The sequence below is a fragment of the Gossypium hirsutum genome, chromosome D06 (genome assembly GCF_007990345.1).
Source record: "Gossypium hirsutum isolate 1008001.06 chromosome D06, Gossypium_hirsutum_v2.1, whole genome shotgun sequence".
NCBI lineage: Eukaryota > Viridiplantae > Streptophyta > Magnoliopsida > Malvales > Malvaceae > Gossypium > Gossypium hirsutum.
Genome location: NC_053442.1, coordinates 23,064,407 through 23,081,052, shown reverse-complemented (window position 1 = coordinate 23,081,052; position 16,646 = coordinate 23,064,407).

The window sequence follows — 16,646 nt, the reverse complement described above, 5'->3', positions numbered from 1 at the left end:
TGTGCTCATTGCTACTAAATCTTTCCAGTACAACAACTATTTCTCGTCCCATTTTTGTCCAAATACTTCCTCCAGCTATGATATCAAAATTTCGTTTACTTTGTCCATCCAATCCATCGTAGAAATGTTGCAATTATAGTACAAGGTTAATGCCCCTTCCAATATTGACCAAATAATCAGTTTAAATATTTTTCATGCTTGTCCCAGTGTCTCAGTAACATCTTGCTTGAATTTAAATAACTCCTCATATGTGTTGATTACTATAGTCATTGGTACAACTCGACGTAGAAATAATTGTACAAATTCAGTCCAAGTAGTGATAGTGTCTGGAGGTAGTGCAACTAACTAAGCCTTTGCTTCTCCTTCTAAAGCAAATAGGATTAGTAACAATTTGATAACTTCTATCGACACATTGGCGTACATAATTGTACTACATGTGTGCTCAAAATGTTAGAGGAAAGTGATGGGTCCTTATCTTTGTAACTACTAAACCTAAGATTTGAATAAATCCATGTTAGTATTGCAAGGTTCAATTCAAAAAGGGTATTCTTAACAACAGGTTGAGTAATACTAGGCTTTAACCAGTCCATTTCAATGGGAAATGCTTCTAAGACCTGCATCATTTTTCTAAATTCAATCAAAAAATTAGTCAGAAAGAGGTATGTTACAGGTTGAGTTTCATGGGGTTATTCTTACAAACTTACCTTATGATTTTCTTGCCGCAAGTTTCATAACTTTGCACGAACGCTACCACCTTGAACAAAAAAGAGTTATTAGTAAAGAAAAATAGAAATTAATAAAAAAATTAAAATTGTATCTATAATTTAAAATTTTCTTTATTATTCTATTAAACATAAAAACTAAAATTAATTTAGTGGCATTACCTCCCCGGTAGGTAATGGTGCCAACAACTTGATCACCTTTGGACGTGCTAACATCTAAAGTGTAAATCCTATAACCAAATATTATCGTTAGACAGTTTTTGCAAGTATATAGATCAGGTTGTAATATAGATTTATACAACGAAGTATTTGAGTACTCCAAAGATCGTACCCAATGGAGGCGAAACTAAACTAATCTTAACTCTTACGTTAATAAATTTAATTAGTAATATAATTAAATTATATTATGACGAATCCTAAGGTGATGAAAAATCATAGTTTATAAAAATAACTAAAATGCATAAAGACAGGAAAGTAATTTGTAGACTTTATCAATTCCGAGGACGGATCGCTTCGGTGGTCATAACTAGCTCCTATTTCAGATTCTATTCAATCAACTAGTCATTAACCTAGCAAGATCTCTCGATCTTCCACTAAACTAATGATTCGGCAATAACTACTTATCTCTCGACCTCATGGTCTAGATTGGATTGGGGTAAAGTGTTCACGAATAAACAATATCAATTTTGGGTTCATTCCCATCTAGATGACTTCCTAGGGTTGTTAGGTTTAGTGGTTTTAAGTTCTTCCTATTCCAACCAACTGACCCACTAAGAAACCCTACATAGAAGTTAATTACTCCCAAGTCCACTCATTAATCTCCCATAAAAGGATTAGATCCTCATGGATCGAATAAACATCATAAACTTGATTGAAAAGATGAACATAAATAAAAGATCAATAATAGAGTTTAAGAAGAATCCTGATATATATTGATAATCGTGTGAACAAAAATCCACAAAGAGTTTATGAATCCCCAAATCGAGTTCCACATGAATGAAAATAAATACTATTATATAATTAAAAATTAAAAAAAAAACCTAAGTACAAAATAAACTAAAGAAAACTGAAAACTCTAACTAAAACTAAATGAAGTCGTAAACTAAAACTTGAATAAAAGCGGTTTATGAAGTGTTTAGATTCGTCTATTTATAAGCTTAGGTTTGTTCGTCGTCCATTGACCTATTTCGGTTGATTTTTTGCATTAAAGTTTATTGTGTGGACTAAAATGCCCTAGGCTCATTAATTCTTTGCCACATTGATGGCAGTTTGCGAGATGAGGCTTGATTATAGAGTTGTGTCGCAACACCCTCTAGTTGTGTCACGACACTGAAGGAAGTTTCTTCCTTTTGAGTGTCTGTTCACTATGTTGCGACATTGGCACTTTGTGTTGCAACATCGCAGTTAGTCTCATGTTCTTATGCCTCCGAATGATGTCTTGCACACTCATCGAATACATTAGCCTTCCTTTAGGCCTAATTTGGCCCCTAAGGTCATATAAATGTCTCAAATTACAATTTTTATTATTTATTAACTAAATATGAAAACTAAGTAAAAACATAACTAAATTGCTTTTATATGAGCTCCTTAAGTACGAAAAATGGTTTAATTTACTACAACAAATTGCGCAAATCACTCATCCTTTCAAATTTAAATTCAGTGAATTCATCAAGTCCGTCTCAATAGGACCAACTAAACTCTACGATAATAACTCATTAAAAGTAAGAAACTCAACTTCACATGTCGGTGAATTCATCATGTCCGTCTAAATAGGACCACCTAAAACATGAGATATGAATTCATTAAGAGTAAGAACTCAACCTTATGCATGTACATCATTTGCCACAGGGATAGGTAAAATGTACACTATTAGTCTTTCCATGGTTTCGTTTGACCACATTGAACTTAGAACACTAAGTTGTGTATCCACCATGAATTCCTTAACCATTAGGCTTAAAACCCATCCCCCTAGATGAATCAATAACCATTTTCCTACTTAACCCTTTGGTTAGTAGATCAACTAGGTTCCTTTCAACCCTTACGTACTCCAAAGAAAATGCTTCATTCTTTATAAAATGTCTTACAGATTCATATCTTATTTGAATATGCCTATTCTTACCATTGTAAGCTTGGATCTTAGCAACGAAAATTCCTACTTGTGAGTCACATAATAGAGGTACAAGAGGTGTTGGTTTTTCTCATAAAGGAATATATACATGTAGATTCCTAAGCCACTCGGCCTCTAGCTCGGCTAAGTCCAGAGCTATAAACTCTGATTCCATCATTGAGCGAGCAATACACGTCTGTTTAGCAAATTTTTAAGAAATAATTGATTCACCCAAAGTAAAGACATACACGCTTGTAAAGCTAACTTCATCATTATTAATTACCCAGTTTGCATTACAATATCCCTCTAGGATTGCAAGGTATCTGAAAATTTTCAATTTCCAAGTAATAATACATTTAAGGTATTTAAGCAAACGCTTTAAAGCATTCCAATGCTCAATGTTAGGATTATGGGTATTTCTACTTAGTCTATTAACTACAAAATCAATATCAAGTTGAGTGTAGTTCATCAAGAACATAAAGCTTCCAATAATTTTAGCATACTATGATTAAGAAACACTATTTCCTTTATTCTTTATCAGTTTTATGCTAGAATCAAAAGGAGTTTTCCCAGGGATTACATTAAATCTATTAAACTTCTTTAACACTTTCTCTATATAGTGATATTGATTTAAAGCAAATCTCTTTTTTGATTTAGTAACCATATCCCTTAAGGTTACATCTACCTCTCCCAAATAATTCATATAAAACTTAGTAGATAAGAATTTTTTGGTTTCGTTAATGTCTTTTATGTTAGTGCTAAAAATTAACATGTCATCCACATACAAACTTATGATAATACAATAAAACATCTTAGAATATATACATACATCTACACCATTGACAATAAAACCAAAACTAAGAATAATCATATGAAATTTTTCATGTCATTGTTTTGGAGCTTGTTCGAGACCGTACAGATATTTTCTGAGTCTACAAACTTTATCTTCCATACAATGTGCCACAAATCTTAGAGGCTACTCCATGTAGATCTCCTCGTCCAAATCACCATTCAAGAAAATTGCCTTCATATCCATTTAATGTACTAGAAAATTGTAAATGGAAGCTAAATCATACAAAACATGAATGGTTAAGATATTAGTCACATAAAAGTATGTATCAAAATAATTTACTCCAAATTTCTTAGTAAACCCTTTTACAACTAGTCTTGCCTTATACCTCTGTATTGATCCATCTAGTCTAAGTTTCTTTCTAAAGACTCGTTTATTTCTAGTAGGTCTAGAACGTCTAGGCAAGTCTACTAGTTCTCAAGTGTGATTAGACATAATAGACTCTAGCTCATTCTTAATGGCATCTCTCCAAAAACTAGCATATATTGATTTTATGGCTTCATCGTAGGTTTTTGGATCTTTATCTATAAAAAATGCATGAGCAATAGAATAACTTATCAAGTCTAAATCACTAACCTTAATTACAAAGGAAGTAAAGAAATCAGGTTCGAAACTAGTGGTTGTCTTTTACTCTTATTAGGTTCAACATCATTATTATGAACGTCTCTATTATGTGTACTAGAGGAAGAAATATGCTCATCTAATGTATATCAATACTTATGCTAAACTTATTTAAAGGAAACACATTCTCAAAGAAAACAACATCTCTAGATTCACATATAGAATGCTCATGCAAAGACATGAATCTATATGCAACACTATTTAGAGCATACCCTACAAAAGTAACATCAATAATTTTAGATCCGATAATGCCCTTTTTAAAAGCAAGCAAGTCTATTTTGCTAAACACCCCATACTTTTAAGTATTTCAGATTAAGAGCATAACCTTTCCACAACTCATATGGGGTACGGTCTAATTTTTTATGAGGCACTCTATTAAGAATATGGTTTGCAGAAAGTACAACCTCCCCCACATATTGTCAGGTAACCCAAAACTTAGTAGTAGATCATTCATCATTTCTTTTAGAGTTTTGTTTTTCCTTTCAGCTATGCCATTCTAATATGGAAAAATAAGGAGTAGAAAACTCATGAATAATGCCGTCTTTCTCACAGACCTTTTAAAGAAATTGATGTCATATTCACTACTTCTATCAGATTTCAGACATTTTATTCTCCTATCAAACTATTTTTCTACTTTTGCTTTATAAAGAAAAAAAGTTTTATCATCTTCATCCTTTGATCTTAAAATATAAACCTTTGTAAATCTAGAATAATCATCTACAAAGGTGATATAGTAGCATTTTCCACACTTACTTTGTGTGTTTTTAAAGTTTTTTAGATCAGTATGAACTAACTCTAAAAGTTTAGTTTTTCTATTAGTAAGAGTTTTAAAGGAAGGTCTAGCATGCTTGGCTTCAACACAAATCTCGCATTTATTAAAGCTACTATATCTAGATTAGGCAGTAGATTAATTTTTAAGAGCTTTTTTTTAGAGAATGAATATTCACATAACCTAATCTAGCATGCCATATATCAAGGGATTCAACAATACAAGCAGAAGTGGTGGCTTTATTATTAAGCATAGTCTCAATCACAAATAAACACCCACTCTGATAACCTTTCCCAACATAATCTCCATTATGGGAAAGTACAAGTTTATCAAATTCAAAGATTGATTTTATACTTGCCTTATTCAGTAATCCACCACTAACCAAATTTCTACACAGTACATAAAGAACATTATTCAATGCTAATGATTTGCCAGAAGTAAGTTTGAGTAAAATCATTCCTTTACCAAGTAAGTTTGAGTAAAATCATTCCTTTACCAAGTACTTCTGAACTGCTAGAATTACCCATGTAGACTTGTTGATGTGATAGACATGTTTAAACAATAGTAGAATTTTACTTCTAAATTGTTGGAAATATACTACTGCAAAATGAAATAGTTAGCACTGACAGAATAAATAAATTGAATGTAAATAAATAGAATAATCACTGTGTCGTGGAAGAACCACTGCCTTAGAAGCAAATCTGCCCTAGCCGATGTAATCATGTAGTGGACGTCACCCCCCAAGGTTAACATAGTACTTCAATATTTGTACTCCCGAATAAAGAAGGTGGAACACGATTGGTATTGCTGTTCTCAAAAGTATTCGAAAAATAGAGTGGAAACTAAAGCTGAAAACTTGGCCGAAAATTTGACTGGAAAAGTTTTCTGAACAGAAAACAGGTGAGCTAAGAAAGGCAAAAAAGATATTATTGTTTTCTTGTTGTAGTGGAAAAATGAGAAGAATGATATTCTATTTATATTGTTTTTTGAAGGAGCAAAATGGTAAAATAGCAATGTAAATTTCCAAAATAGAAGAGGATTTTCTGCAACAGAAAAATTATCTTGAAAACAAAAAAAAATATTTTTGATAAAAGAAATAAAATTGTATTAAAAAATAAACATGAGCAGATGTGTCATAAACATGTGTTAATACGAACACAGACCCGGTGGCAACGCATGTGTGTTAGGCCTTAAACCCAATTTACTCAATGATAGTAAGAGGCAAGGCTATATTTAAATACCCTTAGAAACCGTTACTCAACCAATGTGAGATTACCCATTTTGCATTACCAACAACATGTACGAAGGATCAATACTAGTTTTGGAGTCCATTTTTGATGATTTTGAGTTTATGGCATTAGAGGTTCGTAATTTAATTATACATATATGTGTGTAATAGTCTGATTATATGGCAATGATGGTATGTTATGGAACTTATATGATGTATATATTACAAACTATGAGTTGCTTACATGCCAAGTAAGCTTATTTTGATGTTTGAGTTGGTAATTTTGTGGTCATGTTGGTAGTCATATGTGAATGTGTTTGATAAGCATAAATGGTGTTTGAAACATGAATTCTGGATCTAATAAGTCTTGGAAATGATTTGGTAGTGTTTAAGGCCAAAATAAGTCATTACAGGGTAATTTTTGTAGTGCAGAGTTAAAGGTTCGATACCTCTACTCTAGCTACCTGTGTCTAGCAAACAAAATTTAAATTTCTACAGTAACAGATTTAGGTACCGATACCTTAGACCATTGGTATTGATACCTAAGCCCTAAACAGGATTCCTACATTGTTTTGTTGCAATTAAACCCTTAGGAACTTGTACCTAGCCTCGAACACCTCTGGATATTTAGGAATTGTTTTAAAATGCTCTCAACTTGATTTTACAGTCTTATAATTGAATTGCTTTAAAAGGTTTGTTATAAACGGCGTTTATTTTGATTTATTAATGCACTTCAATGTATATGATTAGCCTGAGTTGTTCAGGTAACAAATGTGATATTTTGTACTCGGATCAGGCGACTGAGTCGGGTGTGAAGTGCCACATATTAATTTTTAATTAGTTTTAAAATAATATATTATAATTCATTATTAAATTTGTTAAATATAATTAAAATATATTAACTTATCTGAAAATATAATAAAAAGAAAATTTCAAATACCATATTAAAATATTGATATTTTGTAGTTCAATAAATATTTTTGATAATATTTAAAAAATTTCAAAATATAATTAAAACATTTATACTATTTTCAACGTACAACGTAATTTTTACATCATGTAATAATTATTTAAAGTAATAAATAATTTAAATTATTAAAATATATTAATTATTTTGATAATTCAAATATAATACTTATAAAAATTTCCTCTTATCAAAGCATTTGTTAAAACAATAAAAAAATTGATATATTGTAAAATAAACTCTTCACTATTTAATTTTTATTTTAAAATTTTTAATAGTCAATAAATTGACTATAATAATTTGTAAATAATATATAATTAATATGTAGCAAAAAATATCAAGTAAAAAATAAAAAAAAACATTTTAAAAATGAGTGTAAAAACTTTTTTAAGTAATAATTTTTAATTAAATTGTAATCATTTTTAAATATATAATTATTACAAAATTTATTTTACCTCAAATTTTTTAATTAATATTTATAAATTAAATATTATAATTATTTTAAGTGTCAATATATAAAAATAAAAATATTTTTGTGAATTCAAACATTTTTTAAACTCATATTTTTATATATATGATGAAAAATATCTTATCACTGTACCGTTGGTTATTTTTAATATTATAATATGATGTACATATTATATATATATTGAAGAATGTACATGAATATATAATTTTTGGTTGCTGTGGAATGATTGTTTACTCACGAACGTGGTAAAGGTTCATAGGGGTATGTCTGAGGATGTGCATTGCCTTTGGTGCGGGTTTGCTACAGAGACTGCTATGCATGTTGCTCGGGATTACCACTTTGCGAAAGGGGTGTGGCACTCCATCGTCCTTGGGTCATGGACGAATTCTTTTTTATGGCTCGTTGCAGGGGTGGCTTCGGTGGAACATGCAGAATAGGGGCAGCATAGAATGGATGGATAGTGAATGGCCGGTGCTGTTTGCTATTGTTTGCTGGCGCCTCTGGAAGAGCCGGAACGAGTTAGTTTTCTGCAATTCCAGCAGCAGCATAGAAGAGTTAGTGGCGTCGACTGTTGAATGGGCGCGTAGCATGGCTAACATGAGTCTGCATGAACAGCTATCGAGTGGCTAGGCAAGTCATCACTGCTGGCGCCCGTCGGATGTGGGCTGGTTTGTTAGGAGTAACAGTTTCTGTTATTAGTTAGTAAGTTGTTAAGTTTTCGGTTAGTAGTTACTGGTGAGGTTGCATGTACTGCATGCATTAAATACCCCTTGTAATCAGCATTATGAGATATGAATGAAGAATGATTTCATTAAGTTGTTGAAAGTTTAGCATGGTATCAAGAGCCAAATTTTTTTTTCTCATCAAATAGTTTTGTTGTTTTTTTGTTTTCTCATGGAGCCAAGTGCAGATACTCCGCATAATTCTTCAAAAATTTAGGTGGAGCAACTCAGTCGCAGGATCTTGGCGTTGGTGGATCTTCAACCGTTCAATATTTTACCAAGCATGACACGGTCAAACTTGCAGACCATAATTTCTTGCTGTGGAAACATCAGTTGTTGCTGATTCTTGAAGGATATGGGCTTGAAGGCTTTGTTTTGGGCACGGTTTCTGTTCCTCCTGCTGTTCTTGTAGAGGCTGATGGTCGTGCTGTTGATAATCCTCGTTTTCTTGTTCATAAGAAACAGGATAAGTTTCTTGCTGCTTGGCTTGTTTCGACTGTCACGGACGAGGTTTTGGTTCATCTAACTGCAGTTAAAACGAGTCTTGATATTTGGAACACCATTGAAAGAAGGTTTGGCGCTACGTCGAATATTAAGATCTCGAGTATGCGTCATGCATTATACTCGATCAAGAAAGGTAGTTTAAATGTTAAAGAATATTTGCATAAGGTCAAGACTCTTACTGATAGCTTAACAGCTGTTGGCAGTGATGTTACGGAAAAAGAGCAAGTTAGTGTTATTCTATCTGGGCTTCCCATTGAATATGAGTCTATTCGTGTTTTTGCGTCTGCGGCTTCAGTTTCGTTGGACTTGCTGACTGATATGCTTCTTGATTTTGAGGCTAGACAGTTGGTTGTTTTGTTAGAAACTCCTTTGTAGGCAAACTTAACTAAATATCAAGATGATGCAGATAGTTCGAAACCTTCTTATGCTCAGGACTCAAAACAAGGTTTTCGTGGTTCGACTCGCAGTTGGTCGCGTGGCAGAACTAGAGGCACTGGTCGAGGATGGTCTCGTTCTAGACCACAGTGTCAACTTTGTGGTAAGGTTGGTCATATTGTACAAAATTGTTATCATCGATTTGATGAGAATTATTTTGGACAAAACCCTTCAGTCAATTTTCATCAAGTGCACGAGTTTGCTCCTTCCTCCACGGCTTGCTCTTCTGTACTTAATTGTTCTGGTTCGTGCTCTCGACTGTCAACTTCATCGTCATCATCAGCTGATCAAACCTGGTATCCAGATTCTGGTGCAACAAATCATGTTACACCTGACAGATCCGCTCTTATGTCAGTGACTCCTTATACAGGTGCAGGTCAGGTTGTTATGGGCAATGGTAAGTCAGCACCTATCGCTAATATAGGATCTTCTAATATTCTGGCTGGCTCTAGGCTTCTTCATCTTCAGCGTGTGTTACATGTTCCTACAGTGTGCAAAAATTTGTTATCTGTGGGACAGTTTGCAAAAGATAACGGTGTCTTTTTTGAGTTTCATCCTTTTCTCTGTTTTGTGAAGGACATTCAGACAGGGAAGATCCTTCTCGAGGGCCACATGCATGAAGGTCTCTACCATTTTCAGCTGTCCAAGTCTACTCTCGATAGTACAAGTTTTCTTTCGAAGCCTAGTTCGTGCTCAATAAACAGTACCCAACTTTCCTCTGCAGTTTTATGGCACAATAGACTTGGACATCCGTGCTCTAATGTCTTGTCTCAAGTGTTAAATCTTGTAAAATCTCGTTTGTACAAAATAGTTTACCTACTATATGTACGGCCTGCCAAATGGGCAAGGCTCAAAAGCTTCCTTTTCCTACTTCCACTACAGTGTACAAGATTCCTTTTGAGCTTGTAGTTTCTGATGTATGGGGGCCAGCTCATGTGCCTTCCAATGGGTTTTGCTATTACGTGTCCTTTGTTGACATGTACAGTAGATATACTTGGATCTACTTTCTTAAAAATAAATCTGAGGTTGCTTCTTGTTTTGCTAATTTTCATCAGATGGTAAAAACTCAATTTGGTTGTTCTATCAAGATGTTCCAAACAGATGGTGGGGGAGAATATCGTGTTTTGACAAAAGAGTTTTCTCGACTGGGTATTCAACATAGGGTTACTTGTCCATACACCTCCGAGCAGAACGGAGTGGCTGAAAGGAAGCATAGACAAATTGTTGATATGGGATTATCTCTTCTAGCTCAATCTGGTGTACCATTGAAGTTCTGGTATTATGCTTTTGCACATGCTGTTTATTTAGTAAATAGACTGCCTACCTTAGTTTTACATCAAATGAGTCCGTATGAGAAACTTCATGGTAACAAACCTGACTATACTACTCTTCGGGTGTTTGGCTGTGCTTGCTATCCTGATTTGAGACCTTTTCAGCAATACAAGCTACAGTACAGGTCAAAAGTTTGTGTTTTTCTTGGGAGTACCCCGAATATAAAAGGGTTTCGGTGTCTTGTTGATGATGGTAGGGTGTATCTTTCTCGGCACGTTCGGTTTGATGAGGAAAGATTTCCGTTCCATGGTGGTTTTTGTTCAAAGTTCCACAACAATGTCATGAAGGACTCTTGTAAACAGCAGACCATGCTCCCTATTATTATGCGTCATAATTTTCCTGAAACAGGTTTAACACAAGCAGACACACGATTGGTTAGGACATCTCCAATGGCATGTTCTTCAGTTCCATCACATCATACTCCTCCTTGTTCCTGCTCGTTAGGTGGTATCTCTCTTCCAACAGAGGTTTCTCCATTATGTGGTCCAAATGAGTGTCGGTCAGAAATTTCGTTGACACATGGACAGAGTGAATGTCAAGTTGAAGCTCCTTTGAATGTTAATATACACCCCATGCAGACCCGTTCAAAGAATGGAATTTTTAAACCGAAAGTTTTAGCTTCGGTATTGGCTGAAAATGAGCCTTTGACGATAAGTGAGGCGTTTCAAAGCCCGGCATGGACAGATGCTGCTAAAGCGAAATATGATGCTTTGCTAGCTAACCAAACCTGGGATCTCGTGCCACTACCTAAAGGACGACGAGCCGTTGGTTGTAAATGGATTTTTAAACTGAAGAAACATGCAGACGGGTCTATTGCTCGATATAAGGGTAGGCTCGTGGTTAAGGGCTACTTGCAAGAAGCTGGTATCGACTTTCAAGAAACATTCAGCCCGGTTGTTAAACCAACTACGATTCGGGTTGTACTTGCCTTAGCTATGTCGTCTAGCTGGCCACTTCGACAGGTAGATATAAATAATGCCTTTTTGAATGGCGAGTTGAGTGAAGATATCTACATGGTGCAGCCCCCGGGGTTCGAAAAGCGAGGGGCAAATGGTGAGCAGCTAGTTTGCAAGCTTCGGAAAGCCTTGTACGGTCTCAAACAAGCACCACGGGCGTGGTTCAATAAGTTGCGTGAATTCCTGGTGTCCATGAAGTTTGAAGTTTCCAAAGCCGATAATTCTCTGTTCATTTTTCAAACCAAGTCCCAGTTGATTTATGTGTTGATATATGTCAATGACATTATCATTACTGGGAATGATACTGTGTTCATAGGTGATTTTGTTACTCAATTAAATGCCAAGTTTTCGTTAAAAGATCTGGGGAAGCTAAGTTACTTTCTTGGAGTTGAAGTCAAGTACACTACACAAGGGCTGTTTCTCACACAAAGAAAATACATTTTGGATCTTCTTCAACGTGCATCTATGGAGAAGTCAAATAGTTTACCTACACCAATGGTCACCACCGGTCATCTTTCTGCTAATACTGGGAGTCCTGTTGAAGATGAAAGTCATTATCGAAGTATCGTTGGTGCTTTGCAATATGTGGTAATTACTAGACCCGACATAGCGTATGCTGTTAACAAAGTTTGTCAATTTATGCATAAACCTTCGGATTTGCATTTCAAAGCTGTGAAAAGAATCTTAAGATATCTACAAGGCACACTGACTTATGGGTTGAAGTTTGTTCGTTCGTCGAAGTTTTTACTTGAAGGATACTCGGATGCTAGTTGGGGTTCGGATGTAGATGATCGGCGGTCCACTTCAGGATTCTGTGTGTTTCTTGGAGGGAACCCGATCTCCTGGAGCTCAAGGAAGCAACAAGTGATCTCTAGGTCAACAGCAGAGGCAGAATATAGAAGTGTTGCTCATCTCGCTGCAGAATTGGTTTGGATTCGGTCATTACTGACTGAGTTGCATGTTCCAGTTCCAAGGAAAGCATTGATATGGTGTGATAGTTCAGCTGCTGTTGCAGTAGCAGGGAACCCGGTTTTACATTCAAAATTCAAGCACGTAGAGATGGATTTGTTTTTCGTTAGAGAAAAAGTTGCAGATGGTGTACTTCAAGTTGGCCATGTTTCGGGATCAGACCAAATTGCTGATGTTTTGACAAAACCTTTGCCAGTGGGAATTTTCACTAAGTTTCGAGATCTACTTTGTGTTACTGATACAAGTCAAGAAGCTTTTGATGAGAAGAAGAATTGATAAGTAAGGGGCATGTTAGGAGTAACAGTTTCTGTTATTAGTTAGTAAGTTGTTAAGTTTTCGGTTAGTAGTTACTGGTGAGGTTTCATGTACTGCATGCATTAAATACCCCTTGTAATCAGCATTATGAGATATGAATGAAGAATGATTTCATTAAGTTGTTGAAAGTTTAGCATGGTTTAAGGTCAACGCAAACAAGGCGTGCTCGAGTAGCGGTAGGGCAGCTTTGGTGGGAGGGGTTGCTCGAGAGTTGGTAGGTGAGTAGCTGGTTGGTTTCGCTATGAGGGTTGGAGGATTGTTGGCTTTTCAAGTTAAAGCCCGAGCTGCATACAAGGGTCTCTGGTTTGCTTGCGATAGGCGTTTAGAGGAGTTGAACTAGAAAGCAATAATACGCTTCAAATAATGACTTGTCAGAAATGTGACAAGTTGATCAGCTATACCAACGTTCATGACAGGTTCAGATGAGATATGCTCGGCAAATACATAAGTAAAGATAATGGCTTCTCTCTACTGTAAGTATTGACATCAGTCGTGTGTTGTCTCTATACTATTTTGTTTTTGCGAAAGGAATTTAAAAAAAAATAATAAAAAGGAGAGACAAAAAGGTAATTGATTATATTAACATCACAAGTCCTTTCAGTTGTCGGTCGAGGGACATTTATAAATTTCTTTTTATTTTCTTAAGTTCTCAAAATACATTTTTTAATATTATTAAACATCATATAGTAATTGAAAAAAGAAAAATTAATATAAAAAAATTAGTTTGCTGACTTTTGCAGTGCGAGGGTTAAACTTGTGCTAATAAATATATGCTATTTTATATCTATTTTTAAAAATAAATTTTCAACTTAAATGGTAAGCAAACATTACACCAAAATAGGCTTTTAGCGGCGTTTGGATAAAAAACGCCGCTAACGATCGATCATTAGCGGCGCATTACGGAAAACGCCGCTGAAAATAAGCATTAGCGGCATTTTTGAGAAAGCGCCACAAAAAACCTAAGCCCAACGACGTCGTTTCTCGAGCTTTCGGGGATTTAGCGGCGCTTTCTCCGGGCTTTAGCGGCGTTTCTGCAAAAGCGCCACAAAAAAACCTAAGCCCAACGACGCCGTTTTATGAGCTTTCGGGGATTTAGCGGCGTTTAAAAGGAAGCGCCGCTAATGCTCAGGGCTTTAGCGGCGTTATTGGGAAAGCGCCGCTAATGCTCAGGGCTTTAGCAGCGTTTTTGGGAAAGTGCCGCAAAAAACCTAAGCCCCACGACGCCGTTTTCTAAGCTTTAGGGATTTAGCGGCGTTTTTAAGAAAGCGCCGCTAATGCTCAAGGCTTTAGCGGCATTTTTGGAAAAGCGCCGCAAAAAAAACCTTGAGCTTTCGGGGATTTAGCGGTGTTTTTGGAAAAGCACCGCTAAAAATATTTTATCTTAATTGGTTTATTCATATTAAATAAAATTTAATTTATTTCTAATTGAATATTTAAAATCTTTAGAAAAAAATAATGACACGTAGAAATAATTTGAAATAAAACACATGGAAAAGTTAAAATATTATTATTTAAAATAATTGTAAATGAGATAATAATAAATTTGTTTAGGGTATATGATTTATTTAAGATTTAAGGCCGATTTAGGAGTTCATATTTTAAGGTTTAGGGAGTATGGGTTTAAGGATTATGGATTAGGGGTTAGGATTTAAGGTTTAGGGGTTAGAGGGTTAGGGGTTTATGGATTAAAAGTTAGGGATTCAGGGGTCGAGTTAGGGTTTTGGGTTTAGATTAATTATTTTTTAATTTATATTTTAAATATGTTCTTATATAATTGTAAAAGAGATAATAATAAATTTGTTTAGGGTTTTTAGTTTAGGGTATATGATTAATTTAAGATTTAAAGCTGGTTTAGGAGTTCATATTTTAAGGTTTAGGGAGTATGGGTTTAGGGATTATGGATTAGGGGTTAGGATTTAAGGTTTAGGGGTTTATGGATTAAAAGTTAGGGATTCCGGGATCGAGTTAGGGTTTTAGGTTTAGATTAATTATTTTTAATTTATATTTTAAATATGTTCTTATATAATTGTAAAAGAGATAATAATAAATTTGTTTAGGGTTTTTAGTTTAGGGTATATGATTAATTTAAGATTTAAAGCCGGTTTAGGAGTTCATATTTAAGGTTTAAGGAGTATGGATTTAGGGATTATGAATTAGGGATTATGGTTTAAGTGTTGAGATTTAAAGTTTAGGGGTTAGGGGTTTAGGGGTTAGATGTTAGGGGTTAAGAGTTAGGGATTTAAGGTTTAGGGATTCAGAGGTCGAGTTAAGGTTTTGAGTTTAGATTAATTTATATTTTAAACATGTTCTTATATAATTGTAAAATAGATAATAATAAATCCAATATATTGAAATTATGAGTTAATGATAAAATTTTATACAATTAATTAATGCTTTTATATTTAAAAAAAATGTAATCTAAACCATTTTGAGAGTACTTTTTATTTTATTTTATAAAAAATCAATTTATAAAAAATAAAATAAAATAATTTTAGCATAGCAAAACGGTGTCATTTTATTCAAAATGAAATAGCGGCGTTTTCTATAAAAACGTTGCAAAGAATAAATCAATTTATTAAAAAAATAAAAAAATTTTAGAATAGCAAAACGACGTCGTTTTGTTCAAAATGAAAAAATTTTGCGGCGTTTTATAAGAAGCGCCGCTAAAGGTAAGCAATAGCGGCATTTTTAAATCAATTTATAAAAAAATAAAAAAATTTTAGAATAGCAAAACAGCGTCGTTTTGTTCAAAATGAAAAAAATTTGTGGCGTTTTATAAGAAGCGCCGCTAAAGGTAAGCAATAGCGGCGTTTTCTATAAAAACGCCACAAAGAATAAATCAATTTATAAAAAATAAAAAAATTTAGAATAGCAAAATGGCGTCGTTTTGTTCGAAATGAAAAAATTTTGCGGCGTTTTATAAGAAGCGCCGCTAAAGGTAAACAATAGTGGCGTTTACGCCGCAAAGAATAAATCAATTTATTTAAAAAATTTAAAAATTTAGAATAGCAAAACGGCGCCGTTTTGTTCAAAATGAAAAAATTTTGCGGCGTTTTATAAGAAGCGCTGCTAAAGGTAAGCAATAGCGGCGTTTACGCCGCAAAAAGGTAAGCAATAGCGGCGTTTACGCCGCAAAGAATAAATCAGTTTATTAAAAAAATAAAAAAATTTAGAATAGCAAAACGGCGTCGTTTTGTTCAAAATGAAAAAATTTTGCGGCGTTTTATAAGAAGCGCCGCTAAAGGTAAGCAATAGCAGCGTTTTCTATAAAAACGCCGCAAAGAATAAATCAATTTATTAAAAAAATAAAAAAATTTAGAATAGCAAAACGGCGTCGTTTTGTTCAAAATGAAAAACTTTTGCGGCTTTTTATAAGAAGCGCCGCTAAAGGTAAGCAATAGCGGCATTTTCTATAAAAACGCCGCAAAGAATAAATCAATTTATAAAAAAATAAAAAAAATTTAGAATAGCAAAACGGCGTCGTTTTGTTCGAAATAAAAAAATTTTGCGGCGTTTTATAAGAAGCGCCGCTAAAGGTAAGCAATAGCGACGTTTTCTATAAAAACGCCGTAAAAAATAAATCAATTTATTAAAAAATAAAAAAAAATTAGAATAGTAAAACAGCGTCGTTTTATTCAAAATGAAAAAAATTTGCTGCGTTTTTATGAAAACACCGCTATAAA